Source organism: Bos grunniens, chromosome 26 (assembly GCF_055505025.1).
Source record: "Bos grunniens cultivar Pamir isolate PY7600 chromosome 26, Bosgru_T2T1.0, whole genome shotgun sequence".
Taxonomy (NCBI): domain Eukaryota; kingdom Metazoa; phylum Chordata; class Mammalia; order Artiodactyla; family Bovidae; genus Bos; species Bos grunniens.
In genome coordinates this window covers 34,927,922-34,940,995 of record NC_141190.1, presented here as the reverse complement: position 1 = coordinate 34,940,995, position 13,074 = coordinate 34,927,922, and the positions used below count along the sequence as shown (strand labels likewise).

General features: G+C 42.8%; 1 protein-coding gene across 11 annotated transcripts in view; it reads left to right on the top strand.

Annotated features, from left to right (window-relative positions):
• ABLIM1 (actin binding LIM protein 1) overlaps positions 1 to 13,074 on the top strand; it is a 328,684-nt gene that overhangs the window by 51,213 nt on the left and 264,397 nt on the right. Inside the window, exon 1 of one of the 11 annotated variants that reach the window (XM_086377810.1) lies at positions 1,675 to 1,859. The exons of the other annotated variants lie outside the window; for them this stretch is intronic. The gene's annotated coding sequence lies outside the window, so the exon portion shown is untranslated. Of the gene's footprint in view, positions 1 to 1,674; positions 1,860 to 13,074 lie in introns of those variants that run through there. 11 annotated transcript variants of the gene reach the window in all.

Genomic DNA, 13,074 nt, shown 5'->3' with positions numbered 1-13,074 from the left:
TGTTTCCAACAACATGGACCTAGAGATTATCATACTGAGTAAGTCAGACTGAGAACGACAGATATTATATGATATCACTTGTAAGTAGAATCTAAACACATGATATGAGTAAACTTATTTACAAAACAGAAATAGACTCACAGACATGGAAAACAAATTTGTGGTTACCAAAGGGGAAAGGTGGGGGATAGATTAGGAGCTTGGGATTAACAGACACAGACACACAAAATAATTCCTTGCTTCCATATAGATGATAATGACAGAGACGATAGTTCTATTTGAGGTGCTTTCCCTGTAGGCTTGTACTGTTGTATACATTTTCCCTGGACGCTCACAGTGACTCTGTTTTACAGATGAGGAAACTGAGCCCAAAGAAATCAAGTAACGTACTCAAGTCACACAGCTAGTAAGAACTGGGAGCCACGAGGAGTCTCTTGTTAAGGTCTCTCTCCGCTGCACACTAATAAAGAACATGCAACTTAAATACCGTCAGTAGCCTTCCAGTTGTGAAATGAGGGGTCTCCCTTTTAAAAAGTGATTGAAAGTTTGGATAAGAGGTAATCGGAATTGTTAAAAGGTAATCTTTTCAGAAAAAGATAAAACCTTGGCTCTCCTACAGATATCAAAATGAGCACATGTTGACAGTTTTGTTTTACTCATTAATCAACAAAGGAACCATACAGGTGTTATAACCAGTTCAAAAGAGAATCGAAACCACATACATTTCTAGATCTGGAATCTTGAAACAAATATGTAAATAGAAGCAAACTGATTTTTGCATGCAGTGGGAAGGAAGGCAATTGACCCTCTACCAGACTCTACAGCGATGGCATCTCTCAGTTTAATCTATAAACAAAGAGGTGCAAAGGATTCAAAGACAAAGTGGGCTAAAATCAGATAACCCTTAAGTGTGTGTTGTATATAGACAATGCGTAGTTTTCCACTGAAACACAAATTCGTCTCTATGTGTAGGCTTGTCAGACCAGCTGAAAGGGCAGAGAGGCTGTCTCCATGGTAGGTGGGTGGTAAGGAGGAAGATGGGTAAGAGTCAGCCCAGGATAGATCGATGGTTTTTCTCAAAGTTTTGAAAAGGTCACTATGCACACTGACCTTTCTCTGCAGTCCTTTTGTGCTGGCCTGGCTCAACCCACTAGAATAATTCCATCCAACTTGCCCTCCCAGGTCGCAGTCTGTGCTCTCATTTGTTCCTGTTTCAGTTATTAAAGTTTACCTGCCCCTTATTCCATTTCCCGAGACCCCCATGTCCGGCCAAGCTACACTTTGTTCTCTTAGACAGTCTGAATATTTTTACAGGGGCCTGTATTTATCATTGTGTGTCCCTCCCGGCAGAACTGTCCCCTGTCTAATGGGGCTCTGGTCCTCTTCTGAGCCTGCCTCCCCTGGGTATCCCTGTCCTTTGGATCTGTCACTTTGTCTTCCTCACCCAAATCCGGTCAGACGCTTAGAAAGGACTGAATAGGAAAATCTCATTAGGATGCATTTTCATAATTACCGCAGCTCTGGGGCTATGACTGGGATAGGTGCTAGGCACAATAGCTTAGGTAGGAGTTCATGGTCTGCTGGCAAGACAGCCATATAAATAATCGTTACGGTACAATGTGCTCAGTGCTATGTTGCAAGCTATGATTACAGAAGGAGAGGTTAGCTCAGTTTGAGCTGGATCTGAAGCATGAGCGGGATTTTGCTGGGGGAAAAGGACTGACCCAGGAGCTGCCCCCCTCTTCCCCCGCCTCTCCTGGCCAGCCATGCAGCAGGCCACTCTTCCTCTCTGCTCTTTCGGCTCTGCATCTGCCCAGGCAAGGACAACGTGTCTTTGGCACCAGTGGGAGCAAAATCCGGTAAGCAAAATCATCTGGGGTAAAAGAAATGCCAGGAAAGCAAAATTTCCTCTTCTGCTTGTGCCTTAGAGCGTGTGTGTGCTCAGTCACTGTGTCTGCTCTTTGAGACTCCATTGACTATAGCCCGCCAGGCTCCTCTGTCCATGGGATTTCCCAGGGAAGAATACTGGAGTGGGTTACCATTTCCTCCTCCAGGGGATCTTCCCAACCCAGGCATCAAACTCACGTCTGCTGCATCTCCTGCATTGGCAGGCGGATTCTTTACCACTGTGCCACTTGGGAAGCCCTAAAATGTGTGTATGCCTGTATGTAAATATGAGTTGGAAACAGGGAGTAAATGACAACTATTTTTTAAATTTCTCAATTAGGCTATTGGATAGATTTAGAAGTTTAGATCTCTGGAATTTTAATAACACACACAAAAATGTGACTGAACCTTGAGATCTGATTTTAAGGTTTAAAATGATCCTCTCAGAGCTCTTAGTTACCCTCCAGGCCCACCTGCCTGTTTGTCAAGGACGTCCTCCAGACTGATCTATCTGCATAAAGCCGGGGGCCATCTCTGGGCATCTGCTTAGAAGTAAGTGCTCAGTGGGGCCCCACTGGCTGGAAGGAGTCCACAAACCATCCTCCGAAGAATGTAAAAGAGCTTATTTCTGAAGTCCAGGAGATTTTCCTGTGCTGCCTTCAGTCCTGAGAAGTGAAGGTTACCTGTGAGGGAGTCCCTGCTAACTAAGGAAGCTGTCCCAGAAGGGATCAAGCCAGGAACGTGTTTGGAAAAGAGCACAGTTAATCCCCATTACCACCAAATCAGACCTGGAAAAGCTACTTGATCTATTAATAAACAGTGTGGCCACCCTCCTTATCTTAGCCGAGCGCAATTTCCCATCACTTCGCAGAGCAACCTCTTATAGAGTAACTGACATTCAGTGGGAGCCAGATTTATTGGGCGGGCTGACCCCGGCTCAGAGTAGGGACTGGGGTCTCAGACATTCTGTGTTTGGGTTTTAGCCAGTGCTGGGAGGGGTTTTCATTGAGGCATGCTATTAATTGTCCTTGTTGGTTTGTTTATATGGCTGGAGTTGTGAAGATTGAAGGTAAACAGTAGGCAAATGCCCGAGAAGGGGCGGGAGGGATGATGTTTCATGGTTCATGTTGTACGGAAAATAGATTTGGTTTCTTGTTTTAAGATTGAAGTTTTCATACTTGCTGTTTTTCATTTGAGTTTTCCCTGGTCTTGCTACATCCATAAGGACCCTGGGAGAAAGGAGATAATTGAGGAACTTTCAGGATGGATAAGTATTGTGATTCAAAGGCTACTGGAAGCCTTTCTTTCCTAAAGATGTCTCTGCATTCTTGCTCACTGAACAGAGTGCCCTTTGAGGTTCCAAGAAGCCCTATGAAAACATGTTACTAAAGAAAGGTCTTTCTTCATGGTGCAGTTTATAGGATTAATTATTGAGAATTATTCTAAAGGAATGGAAGAAAAGGCAGGTATGTTTGATTAAAGAATGGAAATTCTGAAAATGTCTAACCATTGAAAAGTGATTTGTTCAGAGAGGCCACCAGAAGGCCCAGACTTCAGCCAGAGCAGCCAGCCCAATGGGTTTTCAGAAGATAAGAGTCTAACAGACACAAATATCTCTTTTCTGCTTCTTGTGGCCTTCTATACCACACACACTCTGATACAAGGATGGACATCCTTATTGCTGCCATACCTAGAATTATCCTGTGAGCCTGACACCAGTGATGAGAAGACCACTGATCTCTCACAATCCTCCAACCAGGGGTGAGCTCAATGGCCTTGTCAGGTCACTTCACCCAGGGCTCTGAAGATGGGAGTGAAGGGTAAGGACAGGACTGAGCTTCAAGCTCGAGCCTCGTATGGCCCTTTCACTATCTCAGTGACCTTGGGCTATGTCCCACAGCTCATAAGAGAGCAGGGATTCTCCTTCTCAGAGTTATTAAGGTTCAGCTGAGATCATTGATGTAAACTGCCCTGTACAGTATCTTGGGCATTGTAGGTAGTCAAAAAATGTTTACTGGACTTTTTAATGAAGAGAGCCTATGTAGTAAATTTTCAGCCCCTGTGAAACTATACCAAACATAAATCTTGCCATTTAAAGCAAGGAAATCAGTGTTCTTTGAGGGGGAGGTGTAGAATCTATTGGCTTCTCATTATGTTTCCTACTTTTCATTATATTCCAGACTTTTCTTGCCGAGTTTGCTACCTGCTGGCTGGTCATTATTATATAGCATACACATGTGAACAAAAAATTCAAGCAGCATGTAAGGATATTCAGTGAAATGAGCTTCCTGTGACCCCACTTACACTCTGCAGAGGTAGCCAATGTTAAGCTTCTTTTGTCTCCTTCCACAAATTTTCCTTGCACGTACATGCCTATGCATCTTGTTTACTCATATGAGAGCAACCCAGACACACTCTTCTACACCTTGTTTTTTCAATAACTTGACATCACATAATATTGGTTAACACAGAGCTAGATTATTTGGAAGATCATGGGCAAAATGGGAGGAGAACTGGTGATTCCAGACCAACAGTGTGTTTGGTTTAAGAATCTAGGACTTGAGCACCTTTAAAGCTGCAAGGGATTTAATTATATTCCTTTGGCTTCTTGTCTGTTCCCCCTGGAGGACCTTCTGGGTTAATTATGGGTCCCAGGGACACTTGGCAGACAGGCTGCTACATCGCTGTTCCACAGAGGTAATTAATCATCCAGCCCGAACCAGGAGAGAATGCTTCATCCCGTGTCCTCATTACCAGGAGCTTCAGGAGAAGGAAAATTTTCTTACAAAATGGAGCCACATGTGATTTCTTTTAGAATCATATAGCAGGTGATAATACAGGTGTTTCCATACTGCATTTCCTATTGTAAAATAGGAGAAAAGAGTATGTGTGATGTATGTGTGTATGTGTGTGTGTGTTGAGGGTAGGGCGTAAATCACTTGGCTCTTTGGGGTCATCTGTTGATAATTTGGAAATTTTATTCAAAGGGATACTATGTGTCTACTTATTTCCCCTCTTTCCATTGTCCTGCCTTCTTTAAATAAAATTCTAGTTAGAAGTCAGTTCCTTACACCTTAAACTTATACAGTGCTGTGTGTCAATTATATCTCAATAAAACTGGAAGGAAAAAAATCCTAGTTTTGAAGATTTATTCATGGTATCTGTTTCAGTGGTACTCAACTGGAGGGAGTTTTATCCTCCAGGGAACATTTGGCAATGTCTGGAGACATTTTTAGACAATTTATTTTTATTTTTGGTTGCACTGGGTCTTCGTTGCTGTGTGTGGACTTTCTGTAGTTGCGATGAGTTGGGGGATACTCTCTGGTTGCTATGCTTGGGCTTCTTATTGCAGTGGCCTCTCTTTTTGCAAAGCATGGGCTTCAGTTGCCCGAGGCAAGTGGAATCTTCCCAGACCAGGGATCAAACCTGTGTCCCTTGCATTGGCAGGCAGATTCTTACCCACTGTACCACTTGGGAGTCCTGAAGACATTTTTGATTGTCACATCTCAGGGGCAGATGCTGCTGGCATTCAGGAGGCAGAGTCCAGGGATGTTTGTTGCTTTACATCCTATAAGGCATAGACATCCCCACGACAAAAGAATTATTGTACTCCAAATGTCAGTGATGTTGAGGTTGAGGAATTCTAGCTGATTCATCTAGAGTCCAGCACACTCTCTGCAGGATATCAATTTTATGGTTTTTGTATATTTCTTAGGACCTCAAACATCCCTTCCAGCTGTTAGATTCTCAGAGTCTCTTCAGATCAGTAGATAAAGGTATCCATGCAGAACAGTTCACTTGCTCCTAACAAACACTAATGGCAAGAATTAACCCATTGGTCAGGTATTCATAGATGAGGCCTCTCACTTGCCACAGTGTCCCCAACCCCAGCGTCCTACTCCCCAGTAGCAGGAGTTCAACAGACAGCAGTTGAATGGATGAGATCCTGCGATGCTTCGGCATTAGCTGGTGAGCTTGCAGCAGTGATGTGAGCAGAAACCTGGTACCAGCATATACTTTGCTTCATGGTAACTGTGACTACCACGACAGCTCCATGTTCACATGGCAGCTTTCCTTAACGAAGCTCACCATTTCCCCTGTATTTTCCTGCTGCACCTGTGACGAGCAGTTCCGATCAGTGCAAGCAATTACAGAAGAAATTTATACATATCTGGCATCTGCAGAAACAGCTAGTAATGAACTCAGCCTTGGAGATCTGCATAAAAACCACTCAGGCAGAGGATCATTTGTTCTTGGAGCTTTAAAGGACTTAATTTTACTTTGGATTCCCAAATCATTGACATCGTTGAAATAGGAGGATTTCTGGTGTGGCAAGTTTACATGATCTTAATAGCATGTATGTTCAAGATGAAGTCCATCAATAGGAAGACAGGTGATTATACTTAAGAAAATACCCCCTGTAAGTTCAGGAGGTGGTGGTCCCCACATAAGAAACTCAGAAAAATATATTTACATTGACTTTGTTTCTTTCTTTTTTTTTTTTTTGGGTGCTGTGGGGAAGTGTTTTCTTCTTTATTTCTCTCTACTAATTTTGGACCCCTATGTATGGCAAACCATCAGAAGTTGCATATATATGTACCTACTTTACTTAGTTACTCTAACTAAAGAGTGTCAGCTGGAGCTGGAGAAATGGTCTTAATTCTGGGCATAAATGATGGAAGGATCACTTTCTTTATGTGGAGGGACATGGCACATGATGACGAAAGAGTCTTTTTTCTCTGCTTGCTGTGTGCTAAATTGCTTCAGTCCTGTCCGACCCTTTGCCACCCAGTGGACTGAAGCCCACCAGGCTCCTCTGTCCAAGGGATTCTCCAGGCAAGAACACTGGAGTGGATTGCCACGCCCTCCTCCAGGGGATCTTCCTAACCCAAGGATCGATCCTGCATCTCTTATGCCTCCTCCATTGGCAGGTGGGTTCTTTACCACTAGCACCACTTGGGAAGCCCTTTCTCTGCTTATTGGAGAGCTGTTCTCCTGGTCTGGAGGTCTCCAGCAGACAACCTAAGACAGGAAAGAGTGACTCCAGGGGTGGATGGAACATGCACTTCCAAAAGGACCAGAGAGCTTTTCTGCTTTATCCTTACACCACCCTTTTGTGGAAATCCTTGATTTGTCTGGTTGGTAAGTAGAGGGAGAAATAGGAACTTTTGTGACCTGGCTCCATGATGGTGGCTCCATATCACGATGGGAGTCAAATGTGACTGCTCTGTCCTGTGTACCTAACTCTTTAGATGAATTTCAAGGGCAATCTATAACATGCTCATTGTATTTATGCTTTTTTCCACATTGTATTGAGTTGGTCTAAAAGTTGGTTTGGGTTTTTCCATGATATCTTATGGGGAAATCTGAACTAATTTTTTGATCAATGCAATATCTCTGTTCACATTTTCCTTTTTCTTAGTATGCAAATGAAAGAATTCAGAAGTCTATTTGGTTGAAAATTGAAATTTATTGTTCAGAAGAAATTTTTTCTTTTGGATGGGTGAACTTCAATTTTAACCTTAACTAGCCCCCAAACTCCAGGATTTAAATCTGTTATTCATAGAGAACTCTGCTCAATGTTCCGTGGCAGCCTGGATGGGAGGGGCATTTGGGGAGAATGGATGCATGTATATTATGGATGAGGCCCTTTGCTGACCACCTGAAACCATCACAACATTGTTAATTGGCTATACTCCAATACAAAATAAAGTGTTTAATAAACATAAATGGTACTGTAGGTTTCTTCTAGAAAGGAAAGGCCACGGTGAGAGCCGAGGTCAGGAAGGACCCCTCTGCACTTTGTCCTCCTTTGAGGACTGACTTGTGTGTGAGCACTGGGCACTTTTACCCACTGGGCTAAGTGAAAGGAGAGCAAGTCAGCCTCAAGGTTAGCCTGGGTCGCTTATCAGGGAGGAGGTGTTATGAGGAAATACGTGGCTTTTCAGGAATGTAACTTGGTTTTTGTTTTGTTTTACTAAATGTGTTCTTACTAGGAAAAAAGCAGAAGATTCCTGAATTCCCAGGCTTGTCCCTTTCTTGCAGCTGATTTTTGCTGGGAAAGAATTGAAGGAAGAGGGTTGAATACTAATCCTAGGTGTGTTTGTGAAAACTAATGGTGTTTGGCTAGCTAATTAGGAGGAAAGGGCAATGCTCCCTAAGTAGAGCAACTAAGATGCCTGGAATTTTCTTTCTTGGCTCTGTCTTCCAACTCCCTTGGCCCTCAGCCTGTTTGGGAAATCTTTTTGCCTTTTTCCCCCTGCATCAAATAAGAAAGTCCATGCTTCCATGAAAGCTAGTAAGTTTATTAAGAATAATATTATATTAAACACAAGTAACTTTTCAAAGTGTTGAAAGTTTAGATGTGGTATCAGCTTTGAGCTTTGTGTTTTTCTCTTCTTTTCCTTCTTTTTTTAAGAACATGCAAAAGTCGATGTTGAAATCACTACTGTCCTCATGGCATTAAAAGGGAATAGAAAAGGAGGTGGGGGAAGGAAGAAGAGAAAGAGAATACGAAGTGTTTTTTTTGAAAAATGAAGTTTTATTTGTTTTTTTTAAATCAGAAGGATGACAATCCTTCTATATATAATGACATAATATGGGGTCAGTTTATTTAGTTCTTTTTACAGTGAATGGATAATTATCTTAAGGCTTTTGCTTAGTTTTCTTATTTTTTGAAAATAAGAGACTTTTAAAAATGATTCACAAACCATGTTGGTACTGAGTTTAGCAGTTCCTTAACAGTTTACACATTCTCTCACCTTAAGATCCAGAATCCCATTCCAAGAGAAATAAGAATATACATCCAAGTTTACAATACCATATGTAAAATAGATAGCCAATGGGAATTTGCTGTATGCCCCAGGGAACTCAAACAGGGGCTCTGTGACAGGCTGAAGGATGGGATGGGGAGGAAGATGGGAGGGAAGTCCAGGAGGGAGGGGACGTGGGTGTGTCTGATGACTGTTGATATATGACAGAAAACCACAAAATTCTGTAAAGCAGTTATCCTTCAATCAAAAAATTTAAAAAAAGAATATATGTCCACCAGAAGATTTGCATGTAAATATCTATAGCTGCTTTATTCAAAATAGCCCCACAAGATAAACAATGCTCAACATGTGAGTGGACACGTTGTTGTATTTCTAAAACAGAATTCTACTGAGTGTCAAAACAAAATATCCTGGTACACTCAGGAAGGGAAATGAATCTCCTGCTGTGCAACAGAGTTCTTTAGTTTTCTGAATCTGTAAATAGTTTACATGAAATAATCTGTTCTGTACTTGTGTGCAAGCTGCAGCAAAACAAAACAAACCAACCCATTCTGAGCGTGTGTGATCCCAAGATACAAGAGGGATCGTTTCAGTCTTCTGTGGCTCTGCCTTCTTGGTTACAGTCAAAGGACAGCTCAGCATGAGCCATGCCTGGATGCGTTCAGGTCTGATTTGGGGATCTTTCGGTAACACTAGTCACGAGGACGTCAACCCTCCAGAGTTCCCAAAGCTTTTTCAAGTGCAGCTTTCCACTTGAGGTGTCAGGAACACTGGTTTCTTTCAATGCGGGTGGTTGACAGTCCATTTTTGAAAGGCTTCATCTGACTGGAGACCCAGAAGTGTTATAGCACAAGGAGCCCCGGGCTCCATGTCCAAAGACCTTCATTCTAGGCTTAGTTTGATTAGTTGTCTCATCTGCAGTAAGTCATTTTTGTTGTTGTTGTTGTTCAGTCACTAAGCTGTGTTTGATCCTTTGCCACCCCAAGAACTGCAGCGCGCCAGGCTTCCCTGTCCTCCACTATCTCCTGGAGTTTGTTCAGATTCATGTCCACTGAGTCCATGGTGCTATCTAACCATCTCGTTCTCTGCTCTCGCCCTCTCTTTTTGCCTTCAGTCTTTCCCAGCATCAGGGTCTTTTCCAATGAGTCAGCTCTTCGCATCATGTGGCCAAGGTGTTGGAGCCTCAGCATCAATCCTTCCAGTGAATATTCAGGGTTGATTTCCTTTAGGACTGACTGGTCACCAATTAACTTACTTCTGTGAACTTTAGTTTTTTTTCATCTGTAAAGTGATGTGAAGTCAGAGGTTCCAAACAGCTGATTTCACCATCTAGATGAAGCTAATTAAAAAACCAGCTCCAGCCCTGTGATGAGTAAACAGGAAGAGAAGGTACTTAATCCCAGGCTAAATAGCATCAGAGGGGGCCACTTCAGAGGGTGCTGTTTGGGGAAGAATGTTCCAGAAAGTAGAATGTTGGTGAGGTCTGATATATTTTTCGAGGTTCCTCTCTAGGTGTTTCTGGGAGATGGTTTTCGAGTTCAAGTCTGTGTGTAGGCCCCGTGCACACAGCACCTTCAGAATGCAGTTAACACAGAGTAGGTCCAAGCCAGTGTCTCATTTTGGTCTCGGTTGAGCCGCTTTTAAGCTGTCACTCCATCCACTGTGTGTGTTTTTTAAGTACAAAGACATATGTTTTCTGTAACAGTGATATTTATCACTTACTCTCTTTGCATTGAGAGAAAGATGAGTGTGAATTTCTCACTTCTTTTATTCTTTTATAGAAGGAGGAAGTTTTCTTCAAAGCTGCCCCTTAAAGGGAAGCAATCCTGTTGAATGAAGCTGGCTGCAAGTTCTTTAGTGTTACCAAAAAAAGACTAACACAAATGAAAAGGCTGCACTTTAAGTAGATGCCAGTGGTAGGAAATGTGGGGTTAGGAGCCTTGTAATCCCCTTCATTGGGTAAGAAAAACATTGAGGTTTGGCTTCTTGACAAGGCCTGTTTTCTATTTTCCCTGTCCCTTCATCTTGTGCTTCGTGTTTATTTCTTTGGATGTGTGGTTTACTGCCAGATCTTATTATTGTGTACTTAAAAATCACTGTCCCTTGGGGACCTAGCTCCCTTGTTGCTTCCTAACAGAGTAACAGTTTTGTAACATCTCCCAAAATGCAGGGATTTTAGTGGGATCTTGGACTTTCCATATGAAGGGGATCAGCCTGTATTACTGGGCTGTCCAAAAGATTCACTTGGGTTTTTCTGGACCATCTTATGCAAAAATCTGCACGAATTTTTTGACCAACACAATAGTTTTGGAATGGAAACCTGCCCTTCTGCTGTTCTTGGCAAGTAACGCATGTGCCCCAGAAAGAGGCCAGCATGGTAGGAATTGGCTTCCTCCTTCGCAGGCATTTTCTTATACCAGTGTCCCCTCTTCCTTAGTAAAGCCTGAGTCTTCCCAGGTGGCTCAGTGGTAATGACTCCTCCTGCCAATGCAGGAGATTTGGGTTCAATCCTTGGGTTGAGAAGATCTCCTGGAGGAGGAAAAGGCAACCCACTCGACTATTCTTGTCTGAGAAATCCCATGGACAGAGGAGTCTGGCGGGCTATAGTCCATGGGGTCACAAAAGAGTTGGACATGACCTAGAGAAAAACAAACAAAACCCCATATAATATCAATGACAGTTTTGTTGATCAGATTCAACTTAGCCCTGAGAAGCCCCAAATATTCCTGTACCATTGACCAGCCCCTATCAGCTTGTTCCATGTATCGCTAAGACTTAACACTAGTGGCATCTGAGTGTGAGCTGTCATCTACTTAACTTTTATCCACTTAGCATGTGTGTCTCAGCCATGTGTTGACAGTAAACTGGAAAACTCAACCAAGAGAGCCAGCATGGCACTGGGGAGCCTGGCAAATAGAAGGTAGCTTTGGCTAAATGTAGTCAGTCTGAATGTAGCCCATAATACACTGCAGCCTTTCTGTTTTTTAATTTCCTATCTTATGCATTTATTATGGTGGTTTTGGGCTTCCCAAGTGACACTAGCAGTAAACAACATGCCTGCGAATGAAAGAGACAGAAGAGACATGGGTTCAATCCCTGGATTGGGAAGATGCCCTGGAGAAGGGTACGGCAACACATGCCATTATTCTTGCCTGGAGAATCCCATGGACAGAAGAGCCTGTGAGGCTACAGGGGGTCTCAAAGAGTCAGACACGACTGAAGCGACTTAGCACATGTGCATGGTGGTTTGAAAACCACTGTATACCTCTATGCTGTAATTTTTAGGTCTTATGAAGGGACCACTGTAACTTTTAACTATAGCATTAGTATGCTTTGTAATGAGATTTTTTCCTTTCATTCTCAAGGACACACTGAAAATCTTCCTATTGTTCCTTGGACTCCACTCTCTCTACCCTTTGCTCTTGTTCTGTGCTCTAGGCTCACCTCTACAGCTGCATCAATGACTCATTTGACTTCTGCTTGGAGTTGGATCCCGCCTGTGAGGGGCTCTGGCAGGGCATCTGAGAGTGGGAGGAGAATGTGGTTGGGGTTTGTTCCCCTGACTCCTTCGCTGCCAGGTCACTGTCGGCTGTCTGTCCCTCTATTAATGGCCACAGTGCCTGCCAGGTAGCCCTCCCCATTCAGCTAAGCACTTCAGATTCTAGTATCTTCTCTACTCCTCACCTCTGTTGGCCGAGGGTAAGTAATAATAGCTCTACAAGTAGCTAGCCTCATGCGGTGCATGTTCTTTGCAGGTTTACCTAAACCCTTCCCACACCTTTGTAAATACCCACTTTGTTTAACTCTTTTCGAATCATCTGGTGTGAATATTCTACCTGTTTCCTGCCAAGACCCTGGCTTTTCCTGATCCTAAGAGTGATATGTGTAACTGTGAAACTGGAATCTACCCTAAGCTTTCCCTGTGGCTTTTTCAATGGTTACAACATTGTTACCATGTAAATTGAACATTAAAAGATAGGGAATATACTCAGTTCCTATAAAAAGCCATTATATATCAACAGAAGAGCTCATGGTAAGTTGAAATGGGGTGACTGCAAGCAAGACAATCAGCAAAAGAAAATTTTGCAAAACTCTCAGTGAAATCAATTTCTAAGGAGAGGCTGGACAGCAGTATTCATTGCCTTGCTTGTGACAACTGGAAGTAAGATGACTTCTGTTACAAGTTGTTCTTGTGGCAAGTGAATTCATGGTGCCTTGTGGCAGAAAGAGATACCTTATAGAGACTACAGACACCAAATGAAATAGGAATAGCTTGATATTATCATAATCATTGGCTGGCCTTTTTCAGATCTACTTTCCTGCAAGTATGAGCTTATAGATCAACTTTAAGTGGGACATGTCAGAATGTCTTTAGAATTTTAAGGAATGAGTGAAAGGTGAGCAAATATTTCAG